Raw genomic sequence first — 24,261 nt, forward strand, 5'->3', positions numbered from 1 at the left:
CTTGGCAGTTCAGGCTGGACTGTTCCCATAAGGGACAGGGTCAAGACTGATTTGCATACCGCTTGGTGTGAACTGGAATGGCAAAGTGAGCTAAAGAATGATGATGATTAAACCGAGATCTGTGACTGCCGTTGAGTTCTGAAAAGTTTCAGTGCTCCGTCCATCATCTCCTTATGTTTTCTTTGTTTATCCCAAGTTGGCAGGGTATGTACAGACATGGTTCCCTTGCTCTCTTTGCCACTGGATTCCAGCTAGCCTGGCTGATGAGGGATGATGCCCCAAAACCTGTCCCAGGATTTTGTTTCTGTACCAATGAGAACATGGCTTGGCAGTTCGGGCTGAACTGTTTCTATGAGGGGCAGGGTCAAGACTGATTTGCATATGGCTGGGTCCAAACTGGTGTGGCGTGGTGAGCAAAAGAAAAATGGATTAAACCTAGATCCTTTTGACTGGGGGTGAATGTTTGCATTGTTCAGCAATCCGTCCTACATTTGTTCCTTTTGCTTTTGTCGCCCTAAGTGAGAAGGGTATGCCCAGATGTGGGTCTCATGGTCACTGCGCCGCTGGATTCCATCTAGCCTGGCTGATGAGGGGTATTGCCACGAATCCGGTCCCAGGATGCTTGCTTCTAGACCAGGGAGGACCAGGATTGGCTGGACTGTTCCCATGAGGAGCATGGTCAAGACTGATTTGCATAGTCTGGGTACAAACTGGGGTGGTGTGGTGAGCAAAAGAACAATGAATTAAACCCAGATCCTTGTGACTGAGGGTGAATGTTTTTGTCTAGGCATCCGCTTCCCACTTAAGTTGACAAAAGCAAAAGGAACAAATGAGGGACGGAATTCTGAACAATGCAAACATTCACCTCCAGTCACAAGCCAGGTCAAAATCATTTGTTCTTTTTGCATTTGTCACCCGAGTGTGACAGGTATGCCCAGTTGTGGGTTCTGTGCTCTCCATGCCACTGGAAAGAAGCTAGGCTGGTTAATGAGAGGTGATGCCCTGAAACTGGTCCAAGGATGCTTGTTTCTAATCCAGGGAGGACCTGGCCTGGCAGTTCGGGCTGCACTGTTTCCATGGGGAACAAGGTCAAGACTGATTTGCATAGGGCTGGGTCTGAACTGGAAAGGCACGGGGAGCAAAAAAACAATTGATTTAGGTCCAGCTCTCTATACTGGGTGAATGTTTGACATTGTTCAGCATTCTGTCCATCAATTGTTCTTTTTGCATTTGTCACCCCGTGTGGGACGGGTTTGCCCAGATGTGGTTCCTGTGCTCTCCATGCCACTGGAGTCAAGCTAGCATGGCTGATGAAGGGTGATGCCCGAGCCAGTCCAATAATGCTTGTTTGCAGTCCAAGGAGGACATGGCCTGGCAGTTCGTGCTGGACTGCTCCCATAAGGGAACAGGGTCAAGACTGATTTGCTTATGGCTGGGTCGGAACTGGAAAGGCATAGGGAGCAAAGAAACAATGGATTTAGGTCTCTGTACTGTTGTGAATGTTTGACATTGTGCAGCATTCTGTTCATCAATCGTTCTTTTTGAATTTGTCACCCCAAGTGGGACGGGTATGCCCAGACATGGGTCCCGTGCTCCCAAAGACACTGGAGGCAAGATAGCCTGGCTGATGAGGGGTGATGCCCCGAAACTGATCCCAGGATGTTTGTTTCCAGCCCAGGGAGGACCTGGCCTGGCAGTACAGGATGGACTGTTCCTTTTTGCAGTTTCTAAAAGTGGCAATTCTAAAATAGTAATGTGAAATCCAACCTCACCGGTAAGTTGTGTTTATCACTACCATTCTAAACATACCAAAAATGACAATGCCAGTCCTTTCTGATCAGGAATTACCACTTAAAAGTATATAAGGACATTCCCAATGCTAACCTATGAGAGGAGTAGCCTCATAACAGTGAAAAACAAAATGGGCTGTTTGTCACTACCTGGATGTCACTTGTCACTTACACAGCACCCTGCCCATAGGGCTACCTAGGGCCCCTTAACCTTTGTAATTTACAGCAGTGCATCGATCAACATCATGTCAGTCAAACAGTTTAACAATTTGTCACCAACGAGCTAAACACGAAAGTGTACACATGGGCTGCTTTGAAACTGTTGCAGAGTCAAGGATCATTCACTACTATCTTAGGCTTAAAAAGATGTGTATGCAAGGTTCAATTAATGTTCTCCAAGGTACTTCGTCCAGTGCGTGCCTACTTAGTTTTGCAACTGCTGCTGACATGGGAGTAATATCTATCTATTAAAAACTACATACACAATCTGAAATTGTAAGTAATTCCTGTCGTTATTTCATGGCATAGGAAAGCTCAAGACAATGAAGGTGCAATTTTACATCAACTAAGGCCTCCGGCCTGTTGCACAGCAACAACGCAGGATAGAATTTCACATGCAAGAAGTGGTCAAAAAAGACCTAGAAATGCTGTTGAAGCAGGACACCATTGAGCCCTCTACTTGCCCATATTGGTTATGCCAAAAATGGTCGGTGGAGGTGCAGTGCGCTTTTGTGGTCATATGTGCCACGCTAAAAAAGCAATCTAGAAAGAAAGACGTCCAGGTTTGCACATTGCAGACATGACCATGCAGCAAACGGAACTAAAGTCTTCTCCCGTCTGGACCTAAACAAAAGATACCATCAACTTGAATGAAAACTGTAGGTACATTACCACTTTTTCTGACTCATGTTGGTATGTTCAGATACAAAAGGTTGAATTTTGGAGACCCATCTGCCTCAAAAATATCTGCCTCAGAAATATTCCAAGATGTCATACATAAAATAGTGCTATCTGTTATGCATGCTTTCAATTACAGTAATAACATAATGGTATTAGGGACAACACAGCAGGAGCATGACAAGGCTCTCAAATAAGTGCACCAGTTACTTATAAATGCAAGTCTCATTCTAAATGCCGTAATGTGTGAATTTCACAAAACCAAACTCAAGTTCTTTGTGCACATATCCTCTTATGGTGGAATGACTCCTGACCCAGATAAAGTACAAGCACTGCCAGCCATCAAACCCCCATTAAGATGTCACCATGCTAAGGTCCATCTTGGAGATGCCAGCTATAGTTCAAAGTATATATGTGACATTGCCACAGCAAGTGCCCCATTGAGAGACCTGACTAAATGAAATGCCCATTTCCAACGGTCCTCTGAAAGTGACTAAAGCTTCATTAGGATTAAGCATGCCATTGAAAATGCCACTGAGATACTTACTTTGATCCTGATTTACATACTGAGAATACTGTTGATGCAGGCCTGGTGGGGCTGGGAGTAATCCTTGCTCAGCATAATGAACTTCCACATTCTCAGTAACACATCATGGCGAATTCCAGCCAAAGTCTGTCTGGCCTATTTGCAGCCAGGGAAGGAGAGTCTGGCTGCGGTGTGGGCCTGCAAACACTGTCATGAGTTTCTTAACGGAAAACGTTTCACGATTGTTACAGACTACCAAGCACTGCTCACCATATTCAGAAACACAAACACTAAGATGCCCCCTCTCATTGAGAAATGAGGTTTGCATTTACAGGAGTACAACTATACAATTGTGCATAAGCCAAGCAAGAACCAAAACCCTGCAGATTACTTCTCACGAGTACCATCACATCAGCGCAGGTCAACACAGAAAACAACTGAACAGCATATCAACTTCATTGTAAGGTCCAGCATGCCAGCAGCCTTATCCATTGAACAGATAATTCCCACTACAAATGCTGATAAAGACATGCTTGCCCTGAAAGGTATTTCAGCACTGTCATGAGAAAAAGTGTTTGACCTCTGAGTGACAATGTTGAATTACAAAAGTTCAGAAACGTGCAGGATGAATTGTCTTTCACTAATGAAGGTATTGTACTAGGATCACCATACCCAAGATCTCATACAGCAAGTCATTGAACTCGCTCACAAAGGACATTGTGGCATTGTCGCCACCAAAAGAGTCGGTGGGATCAAGTGTGGTTCCCGCGCTTGACCTAGAGAGTTAAGACAGAACTAAAGGAGCACCATTTATGTAACTCTTCCCCCCCCGAAGTGACACATCATCCATTAACCAAATCTGACCTTCCTGCACATGAGTGGAAAAGAGTGACTGTTGATTTCTTTGAGCCCCTAGCATACGGAAATCATCTCATGGTAGACATTGACGAGTATTCCCGTTTTCCTCTGGTGGAGGGAATGTCATCAACAAGACATGACAAGGTCATTGAGTGACTGAACGTCATTTTGCAACATGGGGCATACCAGACATCCTTAAATATGACAATGGTCCACCATTTCATAGCAAGGATTTTAAGGAGTTTCTAACTAGATGTCAAGCATTAAAAATGTACATATTTGTGGCCCGAATCCAAATATGTCATCAAACGATTTATGGGCACCTAAAGAGGGTTATCCATGATAGAGGGAATCGAGCTGAATCAACGTTAAGCCCTCCGTATCTATTATTCAACTCCTCAATCCACCACTAGCAAGAGTCCTGCCACCTTGCTGTTTGGGAGAGCTGTAAGAACCAAACTACCACAGTGGACCACTGATCAAACTCGGAATGCTGACAAAGTGCATGCCACTGACACTGCTCAAAAACGTCAAATGAAAATGTATGCTGATCAATGTCGGAGAACTAAAGAGATCATCTTTGAGGAAGGTGATTGGGTTTTTGTCAAACAAAAATGCAAGTGAAAGACTGATCCTCCATTTGCTGCTGAGCCTCTGAGAGTTGTGACGCTCAAGGAATATATGGTAATAGTGCAATATCCTAGAAAATCCATCTCATGGGATTCGTCCCCATTCTTGCATCAATCTCGACATTCACATGTCCCTGTAATGCCAGATAGGGCTGCTCCACCTGATGGCCTATATCAAATATCAACTCCTGTACCCTTAGGGTGCATCTCAACTACCTCATTCTATGTGATCTGGCAGAACAGTGAAGGCACCTAGACGACTTATAAAATAATATAATGCTACTGTTGTGTATATCTTTTTATTTAACAAGGGGGAGATGTAGAGTCTTGAGACAATGAGCACCAGGACCCCATGATTCTGGGGGGACTCAATATAAGAATTATATAACCATTTGGGGAGTTGTAAAGATGTGGGTGTTAACAGTTAGGAGATAATGAGAAGCTCTGTTGAATGTTGTACGTTGATGAATAAAGACGTCGGTTACAAGCTTGTATGTGGCATGCTCATTTTCCATGCTCTTGTGCTGGGGAGAACGCAACACTCAGTATTCTGTCCAATGCATTCTCAGCAAGCAATGACTCTCTCAGCAAAAAATTCCCCTCTGTCGATTAAAGTCACTTTTCAATAATTTTCGGAACTGACTCATTTCCATTCGCCATCCGAATTATTGTGTATAGAAAGTTAGGTGCATGTCTAAGATGTATTACTCTAAAGAAAGCATTCACAATATTAAGAAATATGAACTCTTCAAACCTTCTTGGGAGGGCGTTTGAATAAACCACAACATCTACATGTTGCCAGTGCTGTTCTATGGAGCCGCAATAGAAATATCGTCATTGCTTAAACATACAATCCTACTCAGATTCTTAATTTTAATTTTTACTTCGTGGCTATATGTTCAGCCTTTGTACTACTAGTGTAAATTGTATTTTTCACAAATGTTATGAAAGGAAAGTATTTCTAAAAAAGGTATGGTGAGAACTGTTATATCAGTCATCATAGCCCAGAGCATTTATAAAAGAATGAAAGGGGGGGGGACGGAACATTAAGAGATGTTCAAATTAGCAAACAAGTTTCTCTATCCACATTTAATAGAGTGTTCCTTCATTAGATGAACAAAAAACTATAATCGGCATGGCTACTCACCCAAAATGGGGTATCAACGTGTTTCAGCACTTCTTGGATTGGGGTGATCCAATGCTTTATTCAGGACAGACAAGAAACTTTTCGTAGACACAAACCTACCTGTCTAATACCAGGATAAATGGACATGGGACAGCTCTGAAAATATGAATTACATGACAATTACATGACAGTGAGGATTGTCTTCTTTCTATAGGCCATGTGCACATGAAAGATGACTGCAGAGTCATTGCTCTATGACGAGGTTGATATACGTGTATTCCAGTGATCCCTAATTTCCTCAACCTAGCACTTTTCATTTTTGGGAGTTTCTGAGCATCTATGAGTGATTGATGTCGTTTATTGTCCTCTGTCAGTAATTAAAGGAAACTTGGCTCATACTCATAAGCTATATTTTTTATTTTATATAACTCTTTATTAAGCAATGTACTCCAACTTTTCGTTATATCTGCATTTCTAGTGAATTCTATTAATTATGCCTTGCCTGCACCCTTCTTGAAGATCTTTGTAAATAATCAGTGTTTCTCAAATTCCCTTTTAGATTTGAATGCCTCTTAGTATTTTCGATTTGCATTCAATGTTATTCCATGTGACCTATTTGTGATCAAAGGCTCTTTTTGCACCCTGTCAGTTACTGCCTCTTCTGTCAGCAAGCACTGTCTCTCATTGCAACCTATCAGTTATCATGGTATCTCAGTGCACCTTTTCAGAAATCTAAGTTAGTCAGTGCTATAAGTGAACAATGTGCCTTATTACACATTATGAATGATAAATGCCTCTTTGTGAAGCTTAGCAATGATTGACGCACCGGGAACATACTCTTTTTATTGATCAACATTTCTTAGTGCACTTTATTAGCAAGGAATCATGTGATCATCACAGATGATTGATATCTCTTGGTGCTCCTGATCAGTGGTAAGGACCCTCAGTAATCCTCATCATCGACCAGTGTATCACAGTGCCCTCAATGGGACTGACATTGGCTAGTCTCAGTTGACCCTATTGGTGATCAATGCCTCTCAATAAACCATATCAATGATCACAGCCTCTCAGTAATCCTCACCAGGCAACAAAGATTGTCAGTGACCTTTATAAGTGAGTTGTGCCTTTCGATGCATTGCACCAGTCATGGATGCCTTTGTGATCATTATAGGTGCATCTTATCAATGAACTATGTCACTCAATGATACTTATCAGTTACCAATGTCTATCAGTGATCACTGCCTCTCAGGGGACCCTATCAGTGATCAGAACCCCATGACGAATCCTATCAGTGATCATGGCCTCTCAGTGATCCTGCTAAGTGATTAAAGTCTCTCTGTGACCTCTTGCTACTCCTAGTCAGTGATCAAAGTCTGGTTTCCAGTGCCAGTGTTCAGTGTCCTTAATTAACCCTCGGTATAGTTTGCGTAGTAGCGCTACTGATAGCTATGCGAAGTGCACTTCGCACTACACGAGTTACACGTAGCTACGCTAACTGCGTAGTGCGGTAGGGAAAATGCTGTTCGCACTGATTGCACAGTGCCGGATGCTTGTCTGCACTGTGCAGTCATTGCAAACCGCATCTTGCACAATGCAAGCAGTCATTTCCTCCCGCTTGAGTAGATTTGTACTCGAGCTGCAGCTTTCTCAAAACGCACTAGTAGTTTCTCATCACAAGCAGTCTCGAGCATGTGTGACCACTTGCAATGAGAAACCTAACTTCCCCGGGAAGTTTATTTCCACGCTCGCGATCGCCAACTTGATAATGCTGATTGTGAACAAGGAAAAAGTCTCGCTGGAATGTTGATTTTGCTGGCTCATGGTCCCCAACTTGACGTTGAGGACAGTAGGCAAGCAAAAAATGCCTCCTACTCGTTTTTGCACTGTGCTAAGTGCAATTCGCATAGCGCATAGTAGCGTAAACTATGCACGCTCCGCAAGCGTAGTGTTGCCCTACGTCGAGGGTTACTCTTTATGGCAGATGTCTCTAGTGGTATGAGAGAAAGCATCCAAGGATTCCTTCAATTTTTACCGACCCATCCACCCCAGCAGTGCCTCTTGCAAGGAGACAGGCTGTATTTGAGGTCTTTACAATGCTGTTCTCAAGGAAAATGTACGCAAAAAATGAAACTTGGCTCATGCTGTACACTCTACTGTTTATTTTATATACGTATATTTTATGAAATTGTCATCATTTAACAATAAAATAGACATGATGTCAGCACGCAATATCTTCATAGCTAGTTAGCAGAACAATCAGACATCCAGGGCCGCAGTTCCCAAACTCCAGTGCGCCATGTCTTGTTGTGTCTTCATGATGGTGAATTACGTCCAAGGTGGTTAGCTTGGAACCCCTGTGGTCAATAGTGTGCAGGCCATGAAGGTTAGTTGTATTTAGTTAAGGTTCCATGCTGACGACATGTTCTATTGCTCTACATTAGACTATGGTAGAAAAACTGAAAGGACTTGCTTCTCAGGGAACAAAGAGAGATAGGGACCTTCTGCAGCACCGTCTTCTCCATAAAACCAAGGTGATTATAGCAGGTCTGGGCAAGGGAGGCTGTGAAGAAAAAGGAAGACATCAGACCTTTACATAACTTCATATGACCAGTTACCATTTGTAACTGGAAGGACAAACTTCTAAAGTTCCCTAAAATAGCTGCACAGTCCTACAGGCGTCTGCTCTTTTCTGTCTGTAAATTGCTGTGAGGCTAATGATTTTTTTATCTGTGAAAAATGAAACAGAAACTGCTCATGGTCCAGCTCTGAAATACCTTGTGGAAAAGTAATGAAAATGGTCCACCTTTCAGCCTCATAGAGCAGCTTCCTTGATAATGGGTGACTGCGTGTTTGGTGTAAAGGGAAATGATATATGGGGAATAGACTTTACCAGTACCTATAACCAGTACTCATAAAAGCTAGCTCTACCTGTGGTGTGTGTTTTATGTTGTATTCCTACCTTACTGCATGTGTTTGTGTGTGTATATAGGCATGTGTGTGTGTGTGTGCTTGCATGCATATGTGTATTTGTTTGGTGATGCTTTGGTACATGCATGCCTGAGGTCCAAGGTAGTAAAGAAGCATGCCTGTAGCCATGCTCTCAGATTGCAGGCACACTTCTCCCATTAAGTGGCTAAATGTACTGTATCTAGGTTGCCATGGTTATTTCTGCACTGGTGTATGTGGCCCACCTCACATCTTTCGGAAGGACGTCTGCTAAAGGAAAATACAGTGTGTCACACAGCAAGAATAAGCATCCAGTTGCTGCTTCATTGGGCCATCATTAGAAAAATGCATTCAAAGAATTTGTCCCTAATAGGCTCAATGTGCCAATCCTGAAAGCAGCATGAAGTTGGTTTGAGGTGGCCCCTTGCCTTGATCTTCACAAGAACCTGAATGTGTACTGTATATTTTCTGAACGATATGACCCTGAACTTGGTTAGGGAGAATTGTAATGTTGAAACGTTGATATGTCATATGGTTAATTCTTCTGCAGGTGGAACTAAGCCTTGAATGAGAGGACCGCCTGCCTGTCTGTTGAAGAGCTTTGAGTTACAAGGAGATCCTTGTTCTTTCAGAAAGAGTCGATGAAACGTGCTTGGCCATCTTTCCACTTCTCTCTAGAGCTTAGGGACACTGCTTAATTGAGATACATTTAATGATATAGGACTAATGCCAGCATCCAAATAGATTTTGAACTAAACTATGCAAATTACAGTTGAGCAGCTTTGAAGCCTTGACTTTGCTAGTGAGCCTACCACCAGCACAAATGAAATAATCTTTGTGCCCTCTCACAAAAGTGAGTCCTCTGTGCTTGCCATGCTCCAGCCCTGTTTCTGAATCTGTCACTGATGGATTTTATACTAGGGTTTCTGAGGCCTCTGGTAAGCTTCAAGAATGTCTAGTGATACACTTGGTTCCATTGATCCCTGTCTGGTGAGTTGTTGAAAACCAGATACCAATGATTGACTAGGTCCCCAAACTTCAGATTTTATAGTCCAGTTTGTCACTGGAACCAGAAGACGCTTCCGAAAATGTGCCATGGCCAGTAGACACCAACCACGTTAGGGTTTGATTTACAGCTTGGCAGATGTCACGTCCATTCTACTTAGCCTACTTAGAGGGGATTTGAAAAAATAAATACAAACTAGATAGGGTGAATGGGACACCATATGATTTCTGGCAGATGACCAACATTTGTTGAAATCTAAATCCACCCACAGACATTTTGAGTTGTAAAATGTTTGAAGAATTGCCTGTAGACCAAACCATCAAGTGTTTGACTCGGAGACCCTCACTTCCAGAGTACCAAGATTTTCTTTACTGTGATCTAGCCTTAATGAGCTACTGGCCTGTCATATCACCGCTCTTATTTGTCCTTGTACTCAAACCGCTACCAGCCTGCATATGGAGAGACCCGAAAATGTGTGGACTCTGATGTTCAGAGGAATGGGAAGACCGCATATCCTTGTATGCAGATGATGTTCTACTGTAGATGGCATCCCCCAGGCGATCGCTGCACAGGCTCCTGGATATTTGCGAGGTATATGGTAGATTCCCCAGATACACTATAAACTGGACCAAATCAATCGCCTAAGCTTCCGGTGGGGATTATGGTACAAATAGTAGGAGAGAGCTTCAAATATCTGGGAATTTATGTCACATCACTACGATGGGAATTTATGGATAAAAACCTCCTCGAACCCCTGCGAAGGCTCCTCCGTAATACAAAACACTGGCAATACCTGCCACTAACATTGCTGCGAAGGGTTGCACTCTTTAAAATGATGGCCCTCCCTGATTTCTCAATGCTCTGCAAAATACCCCATTCCCGGTCCCTCTGAGATACTTCAAAGCAATTGAGGGGGAAGTGAGTGACCTACTTTGGGATGGGAAACCAGACTGCATAGCCATGCACAAAGTGGTTAAAGGATGGTATGATGGCGGAATCGCCCTCCCCAATATTCAAACGTATTATTGGGCCTCCCAACTAATTGTGATTACCTAGTGGCTTCATGCTCCCCAGACAGAAACAGCGTTCTGTCTAGATGACATGTCCTAGGAGAGGGGGGCGTCATGAGAGCGCTCTACAAATTAAGGAATATGACTACTCTAATCGAACCCACCGCACACACAGTACAAATATGGCATTTAGTGCTCAAAAGGCTAGGCTGGGAAGGTATCGTATTGCAACTGACTCCACTTTGGGAAACCCAAATCTGGGTAGGCTCAGTTGTAGCAAAGGCTTCAAACACTTAGGAGTCTGTAGGGATTTCGAGGTTTGGGGATCTTTGGGTGAAGGGAGGAGTCATCACTTTTACACAACTTCAAGAACAATATGAGATTGCACCCAAAGAAATATTCCTCTACACTCACATCCGACATGCACTCAAGGCGGCCATCCCACCAGACACTACACTCCCAGAATCCTCCCTATTAGAGGATAGGCTTCTCACAGAATACATGGATAGGAAAGCCATTTCTCTCACTTATCATAAGATCATTAATAACCAACCAGATCCCACCACAGCCCTTTGTAAAAAAATGGCAGGCTGAAGTAGGTGACCTGGACGAGGCACGCTGGCAGGGGGCACTTGCATCCCCACGAGAAGTGGCGATATCCTCTAAATTCAGATTAGTACAGCTAAACATACTCCATAGAATCTACTTCACAAGATTAACCCTCCATTAGATGGAAAAGACAGATAGTCACCTCTGTTTGAGAAATTGCGGGGCAATCAGCACTTTATCATACGCTCTGGGAATGCCCAGAGATAGTAACATACTGGGGTGGAATTATGCATAAAATTACACGAGAAAGCAGAGAGGTTGTATCACTAGAGGCTAAGCGCTTTCTTCTAAAACCTCTGGGAATCAACAGATCTTAACCAATGGGCTCAAGATTGGGGAACGTTAGGCATGATGTTTGCCAAATGTAACATTATTAAACACTGGGGAGCACAAACTACACTGACACACCGAGAATGGTGTAATGATATGAATGCAACTATGGTGTCGGAAAAGATATTATACACACATAGAGGGTGTCCTAAGAAGTGGGAGCGGATATGGGGAAAGTGGAACAGCTTCAGAGGGAATATTTGCACTCCGCCTCCCGATGATTCAGCAACAGACACCAGTGGATAAAGGGAATGGAACAATGTTACTAAATTAGTCATGTGTAAATATGACAAATATTTATACTTACAGGAAGAATTTACTTGTAGTGTGAAGAACGGAAATGCACTCATTCATTTTGTACTGGAAAGATTGCATGTTAATGCATCAATAAAGAAAATTAAATATATATATATATATATATATATATATTTCTCCACACCTAAATCCACCTTTAACCAGTTAATCTCAACAGGGGAATACCTATGCAGTCCAATATCAAAAAATCCCTGTACCCTGGACTTTAGTTAGCATCCGTCTAGTCGACATGAGAACCAAATCTGCTGGACCACTATTTTGATTCCAACACCACCCCCTCTCAATTTATGGTTAGGTGTATGTTCTCTAATGTCATACTATCCATACCAAACCACTGTTTGTAACTGTAAGTAGGAGAATCCGGGAAGAATTCAACTGGACACATCCAATGATGTCTGTCCCACTGAAACAGTCCATCCATCCACACTCAGAACATAAATAGAAGAAAAAATGTGTGGCGGAGAGGAAGGCACCTCACGGGCAAACAACCCTTGGGGATCTTGGCAGATGATTTTAAATCTCACTTCTTGTTGTTTGTCACATCAGGGAGCTATTTCCCCTAGCTTCCTGTTGAGCACCTTTCTGTTTGCACATTTTCTGCTTTGACACTGTTCTTTTCTTGGAAAAGGAATGGCAACCGATGATGAGAAAGGGGCATAGAATTGGTAACATCTGCCAAGAGTTTAGAGAAGGAATTGGGAGCCAACAATATTGATTCACCAAAGGTGGGAAGTAGGCAGATCATCTCCCTTTTGTATGCGGACGACGCTGTGTTAATGGTGAGAACGAAGGTCGGTGCCCAAAAGGCCCTAATCAAATATGTAGATTATATGGAGGCAAGGGTCCTTAAACTCAACGCTAAAAAGTCCTTCGTGATGTGCTGTGGTAAAGGTGGAGCCAGATGTATTCAACTCAACGTAGCAGGACTTCAAGTACAAGCTACTAAAACATTTCCATACTTGGGGAATTGAGGCATCCGGGGCTTGGGGCCCTGAGGTGAAAAATAGAACTCTAGCCTTCAAACGATCGATTGCGGCCGTAAAGCATTTTGCAAGCAAACTGGGCAAAAAACAACCCGAAATAATGCTCAACATATACGTGGCAAAATGCAGAAGTATCGCTCTGTACGGAGCAGGGATATGGGGGTACCAGGATGTAACATCGCTCCAAATTGTAGAAAATAATTTTTTAAGGTACCTTCTGGCCCTCCCGAAGAGGATATCGGTCTACAATTGTCATGCGGAATCAGGAATGGAACATTTGACAGACCTGATTAGAACCCAGCCATTTCTGCTCTGGAGGAGAGTATGGGCGACACCAGAATTGGGCCTAAATCGAGAAATAATCAGCGGCGTTATGGCCCTTGACAATGCAAAACGTATCAAATGGCTTGAGTACGTGAGGAGAGTTCTAACGGATATTGACTGGCCAGAATGGTACAACAACCCTGAACTAATTGGGGAAATCCCGAAGAAAGTCCTGAAAAAACTATGTATGGAGCGCTTTAACATACTAAGGTTTGGAAGTGAAGTCAACAAAAAATCTGTGCTTGATCACCAGCTGTTGTTGACTACCCAAAAAATACAACCATATCTAAACCTTGTGACTTTGGGGTTTGAACGTTTTGTCCTGACTAGATTCAGGTTCAATATTTTTCACCATTTAGTCTCATACCCAGTTAAAAATGACTGGAACAGAACTCTGGCTGCCTGCCCATGTGACAATGTATCCTCCCAGACCACCTTCCACCTGGTTTTGTTCTGTAACCTGTATAATAAATAACGCTCCAGATGGATAAAACAATACCTGAGAGATAGGGCCTGGCGGCAGTGTAGGTTAGCGTATTTGAACTTGCAACAATTGGGAAACCCTTTATGCATAATGACTATGACGATGTTCTTAAAAAGTGTTTTAAAACGACGGAACTCATTATGAACTATTAATCATTCGATTGAATCACTCCAATTGATTTAATACTTTTTTAATCTAAATGCTATGTATGCTTGTAAAGATATATTTTTTGTATGAACTGCTTTTATGATTTTTTAATATGTGAAAATCGAATAAAGTATTGAAAAATTGAAAAGAATTAAAATAAATTGGTAACATCTGCCAAGATCCCCGAGAGTTGTTCGCCCGTGAGGTGCCTTCCTCTCCGCCACACATTTTTTCTTCTATTTATGTTCTGAGTGTGGATGGATGGACTGTTTCAGTGGGACAGACATCATTGGATGTGTCGAGTTGAATTCTTCCCGGATTCTCCTACTTACAGTTACAAACAGTGGTTTGGTATGGATAGTATGACATTAGAGAACATACACATAACCATAAATTGAGAGGGGGTGGTGTTGGAATCAAAGTAGTGGTCCAGCAGATTCGGTTCTCATGACGACTAGATGGATGCTAACTAAAGTCCAGGGTACAGGGATTTTTTGATATTGGATCTAATTGAGTGGAGGGCTATCCCGTAGGTACCTGTCTTTTCCCTCTGAGCTCCTTTGTGATTACACGAATACTTATGCAGACCTGGTTTTCTCAATGAAATTCCACATGATATTCCCTTTCTAGAGGGGAATAGTGCTTCCATTTTCTGCCTGTTCTAAGCAGGTGGTAAATAAGAGCTGGGAGACTGGAGTGGGTGGGAGGAGAGGTGAAGGTGGGAGGTGGGATGTAAGGCAGTGGCAGGGGATGATGCAGCTTGCAGTGTGAGCATTACATACTGCCATGACGCCTTAGAAGAGGTCTGGCTAGGGTCCAGGGCAGTCTGCGCTTTCAACCCAATCCCAAAGGGATTTTACCAGCTGGATTCCAGTATTCCATACCTGGGAATTCCTAGTGCAGGAACACCGGGCACAGTTTAACTAGTGGAATGGTATCCTTCACGGGAGCTGCACGAGGGATCCAATCATGCTCCCTGCATTCTATACAGCAGATTCACCATATTTAGCGATATAAACTGATGCACTGAGGTGAAACACCTACATGTGTTAAAGAAATACACTTTTGTAAATTTTTAAGACACCTTTTCATATTCTAAAATGATGTTTGTTGCATGATTTACATGCCAAGTATTGTCAAGGATCGGCTTGTGCATGAGCTCTTAATGGAAGAACTAAACCTTGTCTTGGGTCTGCTTGTTCAGTTAATTTGTAGGATCGCAATACTTCAATACGAACAACTGCAGCTACCCAAATGCATTATGTAATTAATGTCTACTCAGCCAAGGCAAGTAACCCAAGGGCTAATACAAAGGTTATAAAGCAGATGAACCTGCAAGGTCCATAAGGCAACAAGGTCCAGAAGGCAATTTCTCCAGAGTGTGATTGAAGTAGGTTTGATCGAGGGCCACCACACATAGGTGCATATTTACAAGGACCTAACACCACCAGAGCGTCAATTTTCGACGTTACGGCAGCTTTTATTTTTATTGCCTTATTTACAAATTGCCAATAACTGCAGTTAGTGGCACTTTTACAGCCTAAACGTGAATTTTCAAGATCACCACTTCTGTTAACAGGACTTAACGAAAATGAGATGCAAGAATTTTCTGCTAACCCCACTCTGTGATATTTACAATTAAATTTCCATCTGGCGATAAACCCTCAAAACTGCTGCAAAGTCCAGTTAAAGGCAGTTTTTATGAACAGAAAATAGATGATCTTAAACTTGTTGCAAACACTTTGAGCCTCATGTCATAAATTCTGGTGCTGGACAGCGCTGCAAGGAAAGCTGCTGCACTGCCCTGCGACAAAACAAAAGGGCAGGAATGCGCACTATCAATAAGATAGGGGGTGTTATTGGGCCTCATTCATTAAAAGTGTTGCATCACTGCGACAACACAGCATTGCATCTCTTTTCACTGCGCCCTTCTTGTGACACCATGGATGCACCGTATTCACTGAACAATGCTTCATGACACAATTAACGACAGATACGTCTGGAATCCTGACTTATCTGGCAGCGCTAAAGTCATGCATTGCTGCAGTTGTGTTACAAGCATGACGCAACTCCAGCAATGCATGGGGCCAGCCTATCCTATGGCATGGAATCACTCTTAAGCCTGCCATGAGGCAGGCGTAAGATTTTGACACAGTGGCATCCTAGAATCCTTGCAGTGAAATCTGATGGATTTCATTGCGCCACTTCTATGAGGCTTTGTTGCGTGGGAACGCCCACCTTGCTTACAGCATACCTGACACAGGTATAATGTGCCACAGGGTTTCACAAGGTCAAGCCTATGCCTAGATACGCTACTTTGTAAATACAGTGCGACATGGGGAAAAATTAATGCAGCAAGTACGTCAAGAAAGTGACACACCTGCAGCTTTAAACTGTTGGAAGGGGCTCATGAAGGAGCCCCCCTGAATTTTTCCCCTACAATGACGCACAATGGCTACCATGTGCCAATGCAGGCACCCTTGCACCATGGTGTTGAGGAGTTGATTGATGTTGAGCAGGAAGGGACACCTACCTGCACAAAACCTATCAATCCAGGGTATTTCCTTTTCCTCCGTGTGGTGTTGTTGAAGGTGAATTTAAAGATTGTGTGAATTTCAGGGGTATTTCTGTGGCTCAATCTCTTCTTGAGACGTCTGCAGGTGTGTCTGGACTAGTGGAGGGCAGGAGTGAACCAGTTCGCCTTCTTGGAGTGCTGTTTGCCAGGTTTTTTCTTGAGGGGGGCCAGGGTGTTGGCGCAGTTGGTGATTCATCGATTGAGGTTGTGCGCTACAGTGTTTGTGTCTATAAGCGTTGACAGAGAGGTGGTGCTGAGGGAGTTGACGAGACGTTATTCGGTGGCCTTGATCCAGCTGTGATGGGGTGCGATGATGGCAGTGGTGTACGGTGGGCCTGGTGAAAGTGTGATGTATAAAATGATCATCGGTCGAGGATAGTTAGGTGGTGTGACTGTAGTTGAAGTTCCCGCTCATGGAGAAGACCAGCTTGAGCATGTCTCTGGCTATATGGGTTGGCGCAGTGACTAGTTGCTTGAGTCCAATGTGGGCGAGGTTCCCCAGGAGGAGGGTGGTATTCTGGTCTCTGGGGTTGTCCAGGTGGAAATTGAGGTATCCGAGTAGGATGAAGTCGGTGGATTGGAGAGCCTGGTGTACGATGAGGTCTACAATCTTAAAAGTGAATGGTGGTTCATAGCCCAGGCGGGCCTGTAGATGAGGGTGCCATTGAGGGTGGTGTTGGGGTTGGTCCGGATCTGAAAGTGGAGGTGTTCCATGTTCGCTGTTGGGTCATTAGAGTACGTGGTCAGTCGGAGTTTGCTTTTGTAGACAATGTTAATGCCTCCCCCTGGTTGGTCGGGGTAGTCCTTGTAGGTGATTTTGTGGCCGGCAGGGATGGCGAAGGCAATATCCAGTCCAGAGCAGAGGTTGGTCCAGGTTTACATGAAGAAGGTGATGTATGAAGAGGTGGTGTTGAGGAGGTCCCAGATGTGTGTTGTGTATTTGAGGAGGGGCCCCACGTTGAGGAGGATGCATTTGAGCTAGTCGGGTGCGCTGTTGGTCGGCTGGGCGGCAAGAGGCGCTGGTGTGCTGATGTAGCAGGAGGTGAGTTTGCAGTTTTGCTGGCTCAGGGTGCATGGGTATTCTTCGGTGATGCTAGATTACAGGCAGAGTGGCATCCAGGGTTGAGGGCGAGGAAGGTGCTGGCATTGTAGTGGTGGAGTGTCTGAGAGGCAGGGTCCCTGGTGCTGGGCATGGTACAGGGCAGACAGACGCAGACGAGCTTGCCTTTGGCTTGCCTTCAGCGCACCTGTGGCACGCCTGAAGCGCATGGCAGCACAGCGTCCACCATTAAGTAGTGCTACAGGGGGCTGGACAGCTGCAATGTGGGAAATGCTGCAAAGAACACTGGACGGGGCGGGGATGCAGGTGATTGCGGTGGCAACAAGGGAGAGGATAGGAAAAAGGGAACTGCGGAAAAAGCACAGGAAAGGCAAAGCCAAACAAAGCTAAGATTATTTTAAAAAAAGACAAACGTAGAAAAGCAACGGAAAAGATCTGAAAGATGAACAGGAACCGCAGAAAAGGAGGAAAGTATGGCAGTCAAGCTGTAGAGCAGTTTCTGTGGGTGGAGGAGGTACCAATGGCCAATATCAGCGACTTGAGCCAGATAGTGGAGTTCCACACCAGGTGACGCAACGGGCCCCGTTAGGTGTGAAGTTGCAGGCCTTTGGGCCCAGGGACTGTCCCCGCTTTCAAGGTTTTGGCTGCCATGGTATTGCAAGGAGGGCGCTATGAAAAGTAATGCCTACCGGTCTAGGATGCTTGTTTCCAGTCCAGGGAGGACCTGGCTTGGCAGTTCGGGCTGGACTGTTCCCATGGGGCACATGACTGATTTGCATATGGCTGGGTTCAAACTGGAATGGCATGGCAAGTAAAAAATCGATGAATTTAGGCCCAGATCTCAGTACTGGAGTGTATGTATTACATTGTTATGCATTCTGTCCATCAACTGTTGTTTTTGCATGAAAAGTGATGCATCACTGGTTTTTCCCAGCGATGTGCCTTGCTTCATAATTTAAGCCCTGAATCAGCATTTCCACTTCCCCTAGGACTCTGGCTGGTCATCCTGGCTGTTGATGGGTTTGGGGGTTGTTGATCTATGCTGCACTTTGCTCTGGCTGCTCCATTCTGCATTCCATTGGTTTTATTTCCTATTTTTCATTGGAGGTGGACTTATAGGCTGTTTTTGCCTATAGAGGCAAAAAAGTCACGTTGGGCTGACTAGTGGAGTTTTTTGCTCCTAATGGGCCTTTCATCACTTTTCTCTCCCCAACGTCAACATTTTTATCGCCTGAGGCTAGCGTTAGCAGCAGTTTTTACCACGGCTAGCTGTTACTATCGCCATGTAGCGACATATTGAAAATACATTGCTAACAGGGCGTTAGTTTTTGGTGATAGACCGCATTAAGAAAACTGCCACTAAGGCTAGTTACTGGCAGTTCTTATAAAAATACCCCTCAGTATCTCTGAATGTTATGTTATTTATAGCCTGTCCAATGTGTACTGATCAAACTGAACAACTCGTGATGGGAATCTTGAATCTTATCTGATCTGAATCGTCAGCAACTTATTTGGTGTAGGTTTAGCAATTTTTGTGGACCTTCTTATGTATAGCATCAATTTCTTGTGATATGTAATTTTATGTATATGGTTGAGAGCCCAAACATCTTGTAACATGTAACTCTGGGTTCATGAGGTGAGACCTGAGCCAAGTGAACAATAGGAACCAAAGCTTATAAGATGCATCCTTACCAAATGACATTCAGGCTCCAACTCTTTTGATCTGTTCCTGTAAGTCAGTGTAGTATATTCTCGGAGCGTTTTTTTCAGCTTCTCCTTAGGGGAGTCAATGTTTATCGGAAATGCTCCGTTTTTAGAGCGTAGAAATGTTTCAAATTTTGAAAAATGTACCATTCCTGGGAAAGTTCCTCAAAAGTTTGCAGCTGTTCAGCTTCAGTAGCACATCTCCACTCTCGCAATCATCCTTCCAGTGACTATCTCTGGTTTAGCACAATGTAGTTCTTCGGGATGAGGCGATTGCTTCTTGTTTGAGATCTCACAGCAGCCTTATGATGTGGTTTGATCCATTCTGTCTAAGTTCATGATGCAGTGTGATCCACTTGCATCTTTTCTTTGTTCTAGGGGGTTGGTGTCCAAATTGGAAATGATTTCAATGTTTCATTTTAGGACATTTTCAGTTTTTCCAGACTGAACCTTCAAAATTCGATTTCTCTTCAAATTTTTTGATGTACTATGGGGATTGAGACTTAGTCTGTTGTTTACTATTTATTTTGAGCTGGTGGATTTGAAGGAGGACACACCCTCTCCCTCCTTCAGTATGTTCATGTTAAACACTTATATCGGAAGTTGTCGTTCCTGGAGAGAACCCACTCCTCGAAGGCGCACCTCCTTGCTTTGAAGGATCCCATAGCCTCTTATTTTCAAAGAAGCACAGGATTGGCTCTGTAACACCCTCCCCAGCCCGGAAGCATGTAAATGAAATATGCCAAATGTGGAGCTCTGCAACATATGTCTTTATTCTTCAATATAGAATCAACCACTGCAAACATTGCGATATACCTTTTATAACCACACCTTAACACCGCCGAGCAGGTTACGTAATTTGTATTTAGAGTCCGCCTAGAACAGCAAGGGTACTAGCACGCATAATCCCAATACACTACATCTCCCCCTTTGTTAAATAAAAAGTACATCCATACACAATCGGGCAACCAGATGAAAAAAGAAGAAGAAAAGAATGAAACTCCTTAGAGGTCCTACTGGTAAACTCCATCCTCACCCCCTGAATTGTGGCATGTTTCACCAGTGGCGAAGAATTACTATTTATCAATAGGTTACCATGGGCACAATTAAATAGGGTTTTCATTGAGCATTAGTGTCTCAATCCCCCCTTATCTATAGATAGGTACCTTCTTAATAAATAGTATTTTTTGGGGGTACCTTGAGGCATTTGTAATACTCTTTTATCAACTGGATCCCTGCTTTATTAAAAAAGATATGTTATATAACAATTCCCATTTGTGGTTACCGCCTCCCTTGTCTTACTACCCTCAGCAGGGTGTGGATAGGCGCCAATGATGTATCTTGCCACTATCTAGTGGGTGAGGCATCTACTCCAAAATCTATCAGTAGGACCACTGCCCAGTTACTCTCTTATCTTCTTCTTTTTTCACCAGGTTGTCCTTTTGTGTATGGATAATATTTTGGGAGAATGCCACTAGGTCGGTCCTCTCTTACTCTCCCTGTGGGAAGAAAATAAAAAGTACAGACAGCATTAGCATAATAGTTCCTAAATGAGTCATCGAGGTGATCGCACTGGTCGGCAAGATCAGGTGGTATGCGGTAGTTGTGGGGCACCTTGATCATGCGCTGATGACATAGGTTCATATGTTTAATCGGACAGGAAGGCGGAGTTGCCTCACTATTGAGATTGGGAGCTGATGAACATCAAAGTAGGTGTTTAAAGTGTGCCGAGTCCCATTTGATGGACTTTCCGGGGCAATGCGCTAGCACCATGTGTCCTTTGCACATTACGACCCTTAAAGGGTTGACATCAAATGGAATGTCCATTTTCCGTTTCCTTTTCTGTGTGACCAGTGTCCAGTCCTCATGCCGAAGACTGTTCCCTGGCACATTGGTGCTGTTTTCATATTGCACTTTTGGGAAATGTGTTTGACATAAACATTATCAGCATTTATCGATTGGTCCAATGTCCATTGTGGTAGTTTGGTTCTGATGGCTCTACCAAATAGCAAGGTGGCAGGACGCTCACCAGTTGGTGAGTGAGGAGTTGATCGAGAGGCATGAAGGGCTTGACACATGGCCTGGTTGAGATTGATTTCTTTTATTGATACTTGCTGAATTACCTTCTTGAGAGTTCCCATGAATCGTTCAACAACACCATTGGCTTGGGGCCATAGAGGTGCATACTCTTTTGATGATTGACATTGAGTAGAGCAGGAAACGTGTACTCTTTGCAACTGAAAGAAAGGCCATTGTCAGATTTGAAAATAGCTGGGATGCCCCACGCTGCATAGATGTAATCAAGCCACTTGATGACTTTGTCATGGGTTGTCGTAGTCAAGTCTTCCACCAAAGAAAGATGTGGATATTCATCAATGATTATCATGAGATGATATCTATTGCCTAGTGGCCCAAAGAAGTCAACAGCAACTCTCTCTGAAGCATGTGTAGGAGGGTCAGACATTGTTATTGGATGCTGTGTCACCTTGGGGGATAAACAAGGTGAGGGAAGCACACTCAGTCTCTTAGGGCGTGGGTTTTGGTGGCTACAATGACACAATGTCCTTCATGGCTCAGTTCAATGAGTTTCTATCTTAAAATCACAGGTATGAGGATTCTCAAACCTTTCATTGTGATGCCTTCTCAAGTGAAGGATAGCTCATCTTGTAAGTTTTAGAATTTTTTTAATTCATCATCGTCAGCAAAGGGTCACACATATTTCTTCCAAGATTGAGTTGTAATGATGTCTTTGAGCATGTCCTTATTTGCATTTGTAGCTGCAATAATTTTTCAACGGATAGAGCTGCTGGACCCCAAAATGAAGTTGAGATCTTCTTCAGCCGCTTTGGACGTTAAACTGTGACAATGTAGTGGCACTTGTGAAAAGTAGGCTGAGGGGGTTTGATTTTTACACTGTTTGTGTACAATCACATAATCGTACTCCTCCAATTGCAACCCCCAACTCTTGATAAAAGGGGGAATCTTAGGTTTCGGGTTTCAGCAAATAGTGAGCAATGCCTGGTGGTCTGTGATGAAAGTGAAACGTTTCCCATATAAAAACACATCAAAATGTTTGCAGGCCCACACTACAGCCAAACTCTCCTTCTCTGGCTTCGAGCAGGCACGTTCTATTTCAGATAGTCCTCTACATAGCATAGGCTACAATGTCTCTGGACATTCAGATGGCCATTTTATTGAGCAAGGATTGCCCCCATCTACTGTGATCTCAGTATGTAACTTGGGATCAAAATAGGTCATTTTAGTTGCATTCTCATTTCCCAATTGCATGGTTTTATGTCTTTGAAACTTTGGTCGTATTCAGGAGACCACTGGAATGAGACATTTTTCTTTGTTAAGTCTCTCAATGGGGCACTCACTGTTGCAAAGTCACACATATATCTTGAGCAATAACTGGCCATGCCTAAGAAGGATCGCAGCACAGTTACGTCTTGTGGGGGGCAAGTGCTTGCACTTTATCTGGCCCTGGAGTCATTCTCCCATAAAAGAATATGTGCTCAAAGAATTTGAGTATGGTTTTGTGAAACACACACTGTACGGCATTCAGAATGAGACCTGCATTAACAAGTAATTGGAACACTTGTGTAAGGGTCTTGGCTTGCTCCTTTTGTGTTGTCCCAAATACCAGTATGTCATCACTGTACTTGAAAGCATGTATGACACGTTGAATTACTCACCGTAAAACATCATGAAATATCTGCACAGCTGAACATACCCCAAAACTCAGTCTGTTGTATCTGAACAAACCAACATGAGTCAAAAAAGTAGTAAAGTACCTGCAGTTTTCCTCCAGCTCGTGTTGATGGTATCCTTTGTTCAGGTCAAGACAGGAGAAGACTTTGGCCCCGTTCCGCTGCATGATTATGTCTGTGATGTGGGGACCAGGATTTCTTTCTCTCAAGATTGCTTTGATTGCCTGGCGCAGATCAACACAAATGTGTACTGCACCTCTGATGCCCTTTTTGGCACCACAACTATGGGCTAAACCTACCAATGTGAAACCAGTGGAGCATTCAATGATGTCATATTTCGACCATGTTTCTATTTTTTTTCTCAATGGCTTTTTGTAAGTGAAAAGCAACTTTGTAGTCCCATTGCACTTTCAAGCTAAGTAGGCATGCACTAGATGAAGTTCCTTGAAGAACATGAATTGACGCTTTCATTGACATTATTTTATGTCTCATGGTTGGTGTAAATGACCCTTGACTCTGTAAAGGTTTAGATTCATCATACGTGACTCTGTAAAGGTTTAGATTCATCATACGTGTATACCTTTGTACTTGAAAGTGTAAGGCAAGGCACAGTAGACAGGATGTTATAACTTCTCTACTGTCATGATTCTGCCAAAACAGATTCCTGGTGCACCTTGTCTGGCACCTGTTTACTGTTTTCTATTGTCTTTGCCAATGCTTATTGTGACTTTGCCACTTGTTTGTGCCATTGCTTGTTGCAAACTATGATGTTATCAAGGCCTATTGTCTCTTCTTAGCTCCAGTAGTTTACCTGTGAGCTGAAATCAGGAAGCTAATAGGGACCACACCCTGTTTTAGAAGCTTCCTCCTGAGCCCTTTAAATAGGGGCCACACCCTGTTCTCATTGCTGGTTATTGAGAAACCTGAGCTTGAGCAGCAGCTGTTCCTGTTCTCCGGTTGCTGATAAAAGATTCAGTTTGCAGCAAGAAGACTTCTGTTTGAAAGTTGCATATTGGGCTGATGTGCTTTTGAGCATTTACATGCTTGGTAATTTTGGCACGGTTGTGTAATGCGCTGAATCGCTCTTTACATGTTTGGTAATTGTTGCACTGTTGTATATTGCGCTGACGCATTCTTTAGTCATTGACGTTTGGTAATTTTGGCACTGTTTTACATGTTTGGGGATTTGGGCATTTTTGTACATCGCGCTGAAGCGCTCTTTGGTCATTTAC

At 43.4% G+C, this 24,261-nt stretch overlaps 1 protein-coding gene across 1 annotated transcript in view; it reads right to left on the reverse strand.

Moving 5' to 3' along the window:
- Window positions 1-7,962: 7,962 nt before the first annotated feature.
- LOC147733087 (uromodulin-like) overlaps window positions 7,963-24,261 on the reverse strand; it is a 341,372-nt gene continuing 325,073 nt past the window's right edge. Inside the window, exon 12 of the mRNA XM_086958926.1 lies at window positions 7,963-8,386. The gene's annotated coding sequence lies outside the window, so the exon portion shown is untranslated. The remainder of the gene's footprint in view (window positions 8,387-24,261) is intronic.

This window comes from Lissotriton vulgaris, chromosome 2_1 (assembly GCF_964263255.1).
Source record: "Lissotriton vulgaris chromosome 2_1, aLisVul1.2, whole genome shotgun sequence".
NCBI lineage: Eukaryota > Metazoa > Chordata > Amphibia > Caudata > Salamandridae > Lissotriton > Lissotriton vulgaris.